Raw genomic sequence first — 9,297 nt, forward strand, 5'->3', positions numbered from 1 at the left:
CCTGGCCGCTGCGCCCCGGGCACTCCCGGCACCTGGGATGGGCACCCGGTTGCGGAGAGCGGTGCGTGGACCAGACTTGCTCTGTGCTCTCGCTCCTGTCCCTCTCCCTCCCAGACTCGCGCCAGACCCTGGCCAGGTTCCCCTCGAGACCCGGCCTGCCCTCCACTCCACCTGGGATCTTCGGTCACCCTCGTTCCGTCCCCACTCCGCTGCGCACGGCTCTCCAGCCCCTTCCCTATCCGTCCTGAGCTTCCCTTACAATCTTCTCGCAGCTCCTTTTCTTCTCGCGCCCAACTTCGCCTCTTTCTCTCCGCGAATGCCACCCGGCTCGACCCTCCTTTTAGTTCCTACCCTGTCCTCACGGCCCCGACCGCCTTCTGCCAATGCGCCGGGCAAGGCACCTCGGGTTCTCAGCTATCTTCAACTCCCCCATGGTCATTCCGGCCAAGTTGCGGATGCCAGAAAGAAATCTAGTTCTTTGTAACACGCTCACTGCCAAAGTGGTGACTTTAGCTGCGTCTCGAACATTGTCATTTCTGAGAACACGTCTGGCTTGTGCATGTCAGTTACGATGTGCACACTTTTTGGCTCCTGTCTTAGTCATCAACTAAATGGCAGGAGCCTATTTTTCAAAACCAATGCCTTTACAATACCAGAGTAACTGAGACCCTCATTAAAAGGTGGGAGAAACACCCTCACTTCCCTTTCTGGCTTCTCTTTCTCCTGTTTTGAGTTCTAAACAATAGTAAATTTACCGAAGGTGACACCCTTCCTGGCCGACCTACCTTATGTTCCAGGATCCTGCAGAGTCCTTGGGTTATCTCGCCATATATTACTCTAAATAAATGAAATGGAAAATGCTGAATCATGAAACTGATGTAATAGGAAATTCACAGAATGTGAAAAAAAAATTTTGAGCAGTGTCATTGTCCAGAATTTTTTTCATTTATGTGATTATCATTATTCAGAGTCTTTCTTCTCAGAAGCTAAAAACTGCTTAGGAGACACTTGCAGGAATTAGAATTTGATTCCAAGGAAATTTGCCACCCAGCCCAAGTTTCTTTCAACATTCTTTACTTCTTGGATGTTTCATTTCTTGAAGCAAGGGAGTGTAAAAATGCAAATTGTACTTCTGCATTTGCATCTACCTGTTGAGCAATCCATGCTTTTCTTCATATTTTAAAATTAGCCGGCACCAAATTTTGTGGTTGCATTTACTTCATATTTTCATAAGAAGTTGTCAGTTAACATGATTTTTCTTTCACCCAGGAGATATTATTATTTAATATTTATGCCACAGGGTTACAGCACACAGGCTCATAAATAAAACTGCCTTAACAAATGACAAGGTTTCGGGTTTAAACAGATGGTCCCCGTCCACAAGTCACTGGTTACCCACAGAGGCAGAAATGATGTAGTGGAGTGTTGGGTGAAACATTAATGTACAGATGGTCTGGAAATGTTAACACCCTGCGAAGAGAGACCACTTCTTGACAATTCTTGAAATCAGAGTAACTATTGGGAAACCTAGAGGCCTCTTGGTCTGTGGGAACACAGACAGATGGAAACCAGATAAGAAAGTTCTGTATGGACCCAGGTGGTTTAAGAGATCATCATAGACGAGGGAAGATGACGCTGTAGGTAGAGTAAGGTAGTGAAGTGGTGAGGTGGGGCTCGGAAAAGGGAGGTTATAGACAGTGCTGTCATGTGGTAAGTAACTAGAGCATGGCTGAATGTCTTGGCAGACAGGGACCGAATGGGTTTTGGAACTATGGGGCGGGAAATGTCAGTGCCTCCTGACTCTGCCTGCTCCCTTCAGATGGGTCTCAGGGATGTGCTACTGTAAAAGCAAGGCTTTTTGCAAAAGCCAAGGAAGCAAGAGTGTGAGTTGGAAGATGGGCTTTCCCTTTTGTTCAGAAGGTCTAGCCACTCGCAAGGGATTTTGCTCTAGAGCAGTGGTTCTCAACCTTCCTAATGCCGCGACCCCGTAATACAGTTCCTCATGTTGTGGTGACCCCCAACCATAAAATTATTTTCATTGCGACTTCATAACTGCAATGTCGCTACTGTTATGAATCATAATGGAAATATCTGATGTGCAGGATGTATTTTCATTGTGACAAATTGAACATAATTAAAGCATAGTGATTAATCACAAAAACAATATGTAATTATATATGTGTTTTCCGATGGTCTTAGGCGACCCCTGTGAAAGGGTCGTTCGACCCCAAAGGGGTCGCGACCCACAGGTTGAGAACTGCTGCTCTAGAGGTATGTGCTGAGATACCGACAACAGGTGAGGCTTCTTGACCTTGGAGAGGGTTAGCCTGCAAATTGGGGGAATATAAACATCTGTATGAAAAACATGAAGCAATCGAGAAAAAAATTCTTGAGTTACATGCATTCTGCTCATCAAGGAAGACTTCCTAGAAGAAGTGATCCATCTGGGGAGGGAAGGTAGACCGGTGGAGGGTAGAGGATGAGCAGAATAGCTAGGTAGGACTCAGGAATATGTAGATACTAGAGGGAGAAAGCTATCTCATAATTTTGAAGCCTAACTAGTAATAATAGCAATAACAATAATGCGTAGTTGTTTATATGCCTTACCTAATATTAACCTTAGCAATGACCTGCTAAGGGAAGAGTTATGATCCCCATTCAGATGAGGTAACTGAGGTTCATAAAGGATAAGTTGCCCTGGGCCACACAGGCAGTCCATGATTGAAACCCAAATCTACTTCCAGAGCCCCAGTTCTTAGCCATGTTAACTGATTGCCTTCTGGATTTTGCTGCTTATAACCCATTCCCCTCATGTATAGAGATGTATGGGCCATTAGCAAAGCATTTGCAATTAGCAGCTACCGTGCAATTGGCCAGGATGTGAGGTCATGTCTAAAGTAGCCTAAAATATACAAGGCAGGAAGCACAGGCCACAGAATAGAAGCAGGATGTTAAATAGGAAAAAATAAAAAGAGGTAAAAGCAGAAGATATTTGCCATCCGTGATGGAGAGGTAAGAGAGTGGGTCTTTGTACAGTCCAGAGGCAGCTGGTTGTCGAAGTTTAGCATTTGAGTTGGTATAAATGTGCGTCCAAGTGTAGAGCCAAGTGTGCCTAGGAATCCATTCCAAAGCAATTTTCTGTGATGTGGGGACCAATTCCCAATTTGTGTTTTCCCTATCAATTTTCTTGTTCACAAGAGCTGGAGGTTGAGCATGGCTTTCTGAACAGGTGCCTTCAAGGCCCTGCCCTCCTGGGAAGCATGCTTCCTGCAACCAGGGTCCAGAGGCGATGCCCCCCCGCCCCCACCCTATCTCCATTGGCTGGGACAGAGTAACCTTCAGTAGCAGCCTAAGAATGGAACTGTGACTGTAGCTAGGATACTGCCGAAGCATGAATAATTGTGACGAGGCCTGAAAGATAAGTCACGGAATGATGCCAAACAGATTTCTGAAAAGATGATCCCTGGTCCTAGCAGCTGCCAGAAAATGCTGAGGTCACTAAAGGTCAAGATACAGAGAGCCTCCCCAGAGAGGGTGAGAGCCTCAAAAGCAAAAGGTAATGAGATCAAGTCCCCTGAGGTCACCGGTGCTGAGTGGTGTAGTCTTCCTCTGCCCAACAGACCCCTTGCCATTCTCTCTCATCATTAACTCTTACCTTTCTCCAGACTTGGCTAGAGCATTCCGAGGCTGCCCCAGCCCCAGCCCCATCTGTGACAGTGGCACTTGTAGAAGACGATCTTGTCCATTCTGAACTTTGGTCTCAAAGTTGTAATTTCTTTCTTAAATGAGAAAACAAATCTCACAATGGCTAGTATTATTGATGGTCAGCGGTAGATATTTGCACTTGTTAGACAACCGGAGGACAAAGAAATAAGAGGACATCAACAATGCAGACATATGTGAGGATTGTTAGCTGATGGTGACTGTGTCAGTTTTGTATAGGACTTTCTGTGAGTGACCACTGGTTATCCCTGTAGCAGTACTGTGTGTAACGCAGAACCTGGAAAAGCCAAACAGTGAAGAAGCCTCAATTGTCCAGCTTGTGTGAGGGTGATTATGAATATTTGAAGTCCGGAGATCTCCCTCAAGCTTCACATCAGCCAGTCGCTTCCCCATTCATCCTGACCAGAGCTGCTCAAATCTCCCAAGTGATGGTATTTGCCTCTTGCTTTCTAGCCCTTCTGTTCTTGTTGGTAAACGTGTAGGAGCCATGAATTGGCTGGCCCAAAGCAGCTAGGAGAAAGGTAGAAGAGAAGACATAAAGAACCCCAGTATTTCACAGAGAAGATGGACTGACGCACATACACCCTAAATAGCCTATAGTGGATTCAGTTACCTTGTTTTTTTTGGCTCATCCCAGTCCCCTGAGAAAGGAACTAAAGGGGCATGAGGGCTGTGCAGCGTGCAAGCAATGGCGAAGGAGATGCTGACTTAGCAGCTCTTGTCTCCCATCCTCACCCTAAAAAGGGCCGGTGAGGTGGCTCAGTGCAGTGTGTGTGTTAGTGGATAAGATAACATCTACCCTCTCCAGATACGAGGGGTAATGACCCCATAGATGGGAGTGAGGAAAGTCCTGAGACTCCCTCACCTATAGCCAGAAAGCGGTGAAGGTGTAGAGGTAAGTGGGTCAGTTGAGGGTGTCATTGGGGTGTTTCTGGAGGGCAAGAGGCACACCCTCCCTGACTTTGGAGTTAGCTGCTATGGATTTGAATTTTTTATTCTGCTGGTTGACCTTGGGCAAGTTACTTATCCTCTCTGAATCCATTTCATTTCCTCAGCTGGAATTCTCTGTCCCTCACAGGGCTGTTGTGAGGATTAGGTTTGAAGGGAGAAGTTCCATGAAGTTCTGTGTGAAAGGACGAGGTTAAATCCGAGTGGGAAAGTCTTACTGCACCTGCCTGGCACACAGGGGCTGCTCAAAGAAACCAACCCAAACCATGGTTCCCCTCGTATGATTTGAATTACTAAGAAATAGCCAATCAAGTCATATCAAAGAGGAGAGCACTCCTACTCCAGCACAGTAGGAGTATTGATCGTCATTGCGATGGCATGTCCCTAGCCAGCTCTCAGGTTTGGGAAGGCGCACTGAGCAACTGGGAAATGTTTCCCAAGGCATATCTTGATTTTGAAGTCCATATTGACATCATCGCCCATTCTGCTTAATTGCATGCTTCGTTGACATAAACAGAATTTTTGCTTATTTCTAGTCAGCAGAAATTGGAAAAGTAGGCCTTTTAAGCCAATACAATTACCCTTTGACCTGTGGAAAGTTTGATCCAGCCAGTTTGTAGCGAAAGCCCTCATGAGCCAAGATTTTCCTAGATGACTGATGGGGCAGAATGGACAGGAATGAGAGAAACAGACAATCCATTTTAGTTTGCATATCGGACATACCCATATACACCTGTAAGTGTAAATGAACTTCCCCTGGTGAGATGTGAATGATTTAAGATTTTCCGATCTCTGTCCCTTCCTTAAATAACAAGTGGATCGTGTAGAGAAAAGAGCCACGCTTTCTCAGTGCTTTAGAATAAGGGAGGGTCATTTGAATAGAGTTTCTTCTTATTGATTTTTTTAAAGGAATCAGATGCAGTCATCCTGAAAGAAGTTTAGGTGGTATTGATAGATTTTTTTCCCCCCTCCATCTAGAAGATGCATAAATTCATCTGTTTCTCGATTCCCAGGCTGAACTGAATGCATTTAGATCTCCAATTTGGGGTCTTTTATCATGAGCACACATTAACTGATCCCTTTCTTTCTTTTACAAAAAATTTCAATACCTATACAATTACACGAAGACAGAGGAGTCTGTGCTTTGTGACTGTGTGTGATACTGTCAAGCTTGACTTTGATTAGGGCTTACTTCTGGTCGAAACAGATGTTTGAGGGCTCAGACGCCTCTCAGAGCTCAGTTCCATTGTGTGCAGAGCAGATCAGTAGCTTCTGAGGTGGAACATCCATGTGGCGGCCAGGATGGCATCATGGGAGAGGCACAGAAATGTCCCCCTGGCCCCCAGATATCTTGCTTACAGCTGCAGTGCCTTTGGCCTTTGCTGTTCAGGCATTATTTCCACCAGGCTGGCACAGAAATGCAGATATGTGACATTACTGCAGTATTTTGTCATTATCACATTAACATGGATAAACTTGCCAGATGAACAGGAGCCTGATGAGGGTGGAGGGATATGCATCTTAAAATTTTACTTTGTGCTTTTGGCATGGATAAATAAAGTTCTAGAATATAGGGTGGTTGCCTGAGGGTCTGGAGGGACTGGACAGCTGGGAGTAAGACCACTCCATGTGGGGATGGTGGGTGCCAGAGTGCCACCTTCCCTGACCTCACTCACAGTCCTCAGCTCTGACCGCCAGGGCCCACTGAGATGCCAGAGGGAAAGGGCTCTTCGGAAGGAGGTTGATGAGGCTGGATGGAAAATACAGAATAGTCGAGAACTTGTGAATGTCAAGAAAGGGTGGTGGAGGACTCAAGTTGGATCAAGTCCTTTGGTTTATTTTATTTTTTTACAAATAAATTTTATTATTTTTTTACAGAGAGGAAGGGAGAGGGATAGAATTAGAAACATCAGTGAGAGAGAAACATGGATCAGCTGCCTCCTGCACACTCCCTACTGGGGATGTACCTGCAACCAGGGTACATGCCCTTGACCGGAATCGAACCTGGGACCCTTGAGTCCGCAGGCCGATGCTCTATCCACTGAGCCAAACTGGTTAGGGCAAGTCCTTTGGTTTATATGCAGGTGCCCTCAGGGCTGTGGAGCAGTGACCTGGGATGGACCACCAGGGCACCTGGTAGAAATGCCCATGCCCAGGACTTTATTTCAGCAAGAAGCACTTACCAAAATCCTATGTGCCAAGCCAGAGACGTAACAATGAATACGACATGGACTCTAACCTCGTAATTTCTAAACAAAGGAATGTTTGGGTAATTTTTAGCTTGTGCTAATGCAACCTGGCATGTGAAAATACCTATGAAGGTTGTACACGTGTCATGCCTGTAGCTGAAACTCTTCAAGTTAATTGCCTTGTTTTCCTGGCAGGAAACAGCTCATAACCACACACATGACTTGAGCCAGGAAATCAGCTTCAGCTTAATCAATATTTAGAGTGTGATGTGTTGATAATCAGTGTTGGTTTAGTACATAGCAGAGGTAGCCACAGCTCATGGTGTAGCAGCTGCCCACTGGGTCGGCTCCAACCCACGAGATGCCAACTTCCTGCATTGCATAGGTGCCCAAAGGACTGAAGATTATAACACCCCCTTGAGGGGTTTAGACCATGTTCCTACAGCTATAATATGGTGACTTTATGGTCCTGCCTGCCTGGGGCCAGCTCACCTGTGTCAGAGTTAGAAAACATTGTCCAATCCCTGAAGTTGTTTTTCTCTTGTATCCCAGCTGTCAGTCAGGCTTTTCCCACTTCTCGAATAATCTTTCTCAGTCCAGGCAATTTTACCTCTTTGCCCAGTCTAGCTCCAACGTCTCATCCTGCTTAGATCTTTCTTGAGAGAAACAATAGCAAGATGTCAACACCACCACCAGGGAACCTTAGCGAAATAACAAATCAAGCCCCAGCAACTACACATGTAGGAAATTATGCCTAATTGGGTTATTCATCTCATTTCTCCTATACACTCATAATTCCTTTAAAAAAGTATGTCTTCTGTCACTTTGTGTTCTTCCGAACTCTATCTGAATAAAAGTTTGATGATCTAGAAGAGTGGTGGTGAAACTATGGCCCATGGGCCTGTCCAACCAGCCACCTGTTTTCGTAAATAAACAGAGTTGCACTGGATGACAGCCAAGCTTATTGGCTCCTGAGTTGATGTGGCTGCTCTCTTGATACCACAGCAGAGGGGAGTAGCTGCGATGGACACCGAGTGGCCCAAAAACCTAAAATATTTACCGCGTGGTCCTTTGTTACAGGAAAAGCCTGCTGATCTCAAATCTAGAATAGTGCCATCCAGTAGAAGTATGATGTGAGCCACCAACGCAAGCCACCTGTGTAATCTCAAAATTTCTAGTAGCAACATAAAACAAGTAAACTGAAAAAGGTGGGATTAATGCTGGTAATATAGTTTATTTAACTTACGGTATTCTAATATCATTTCAGCATTATTAACGAGCTACTCTGCACCCTTCTTTGTATCGGTTTTGAAGTCCAGGGTATATTTTACGCTGATGACACCCCTCAACGTGGACCAGCCACATTCCGAGTGCTTAACATGACTTGTGGCCTCGGTATTGGCTCGCATGCAGCCAGAACCCATAAGCCTTGGATTTACTTTTACTGCACTTGGAAGCAGGTGGAAATACAATAATCTTCCTAGAAGTATGTGAAGGTTCCCTTTAAAACAGAATTTCGTGTGAAGGCCCTGGGGAGGGTCTGTAGTCAGGTGCCCTGTACCTTCTTCATTCTCATCTGTCACCACCAATCTGCAGTGATGAGCCAAGGTCTGGAAAGTCATGGGCCATCAAGCAGAACTGAAACCACGCTCAGCACATAACACTTACTAACGCAGAAAAGTGGCTGGTGCATTTTTAGGAATAAGATGTAAAATAATGGCCCTAGCTCAGAGGTCGGCAAACCGTGGCTCACGAGCCACATGTGGCTCTTTGGCCCCTTGAGTGTAGCTCTTCCACAAAATACCACATGCAGGCACGCACATACAGTGTGATTGAAACTTCGTGGCCCATGCGCAGAAGTCGGTTTTCGGCCGGGGCGAGTCTATTTTGAAGAAGTGGCGTTAGAAGAAGGGGAGGGTGTCGGTTGGGCGGGCGATGGGAGTCGTGGCGCAGGCGGGCCTCAGGATTCAAGTTGAGTGAGACTGGCTACAAGACCAGTGTGACCCGGGTTGCAAGCTCGATCCTCAGTAGGGGGTGTGCAGGAGGTAGCTGATCAATGATTCTCACCATTGATGTTTCTCTCTCTCTCCCTCTTCCTTCCTCTCTGAAATCAATAAAAAGTATATTCTAAAAAAGAAAAGGAGCCGGGCTTCTGGGCTTGCCTCTGCTAAGCCACCAGCTCGGTGATGTTGGAGTCTGTCACCTCTTGGTTGCATTTCGTTGTCCAAAACTTGGGGTGGGCTGGCTCGTCACCAAGGGTTCACCCGCTCTAACATTCCCTACTTCTAATTATAAGACTATGTTTATATCTGTTCTCCCTCCACCCCTGTAATTTGGAAGTATAAATGAGAACCTAAAACAATTCAACCTCTTCCTGAGGGGTGGACAGTTGGACTTTATACATTTCTTCCCATAGGCTTCCCATCACGAATCAAAG

Source organism: Myotis davidii, unplaced genomic scaffold, assembly GCF_000327345.1.
Source record: "Myotis davidii unplaced genomic scaffold, ASM32734v1 scaffold743, whole genome shotgun sequence".
In the NCBI taxonomy this organism is placed as follows: domain Eukaryota; kingdom Metazoa; phylum Chordata; class Mammalia; order Chiroptera; family Vespertilionidae; genus Myotis; species Myotis davidii.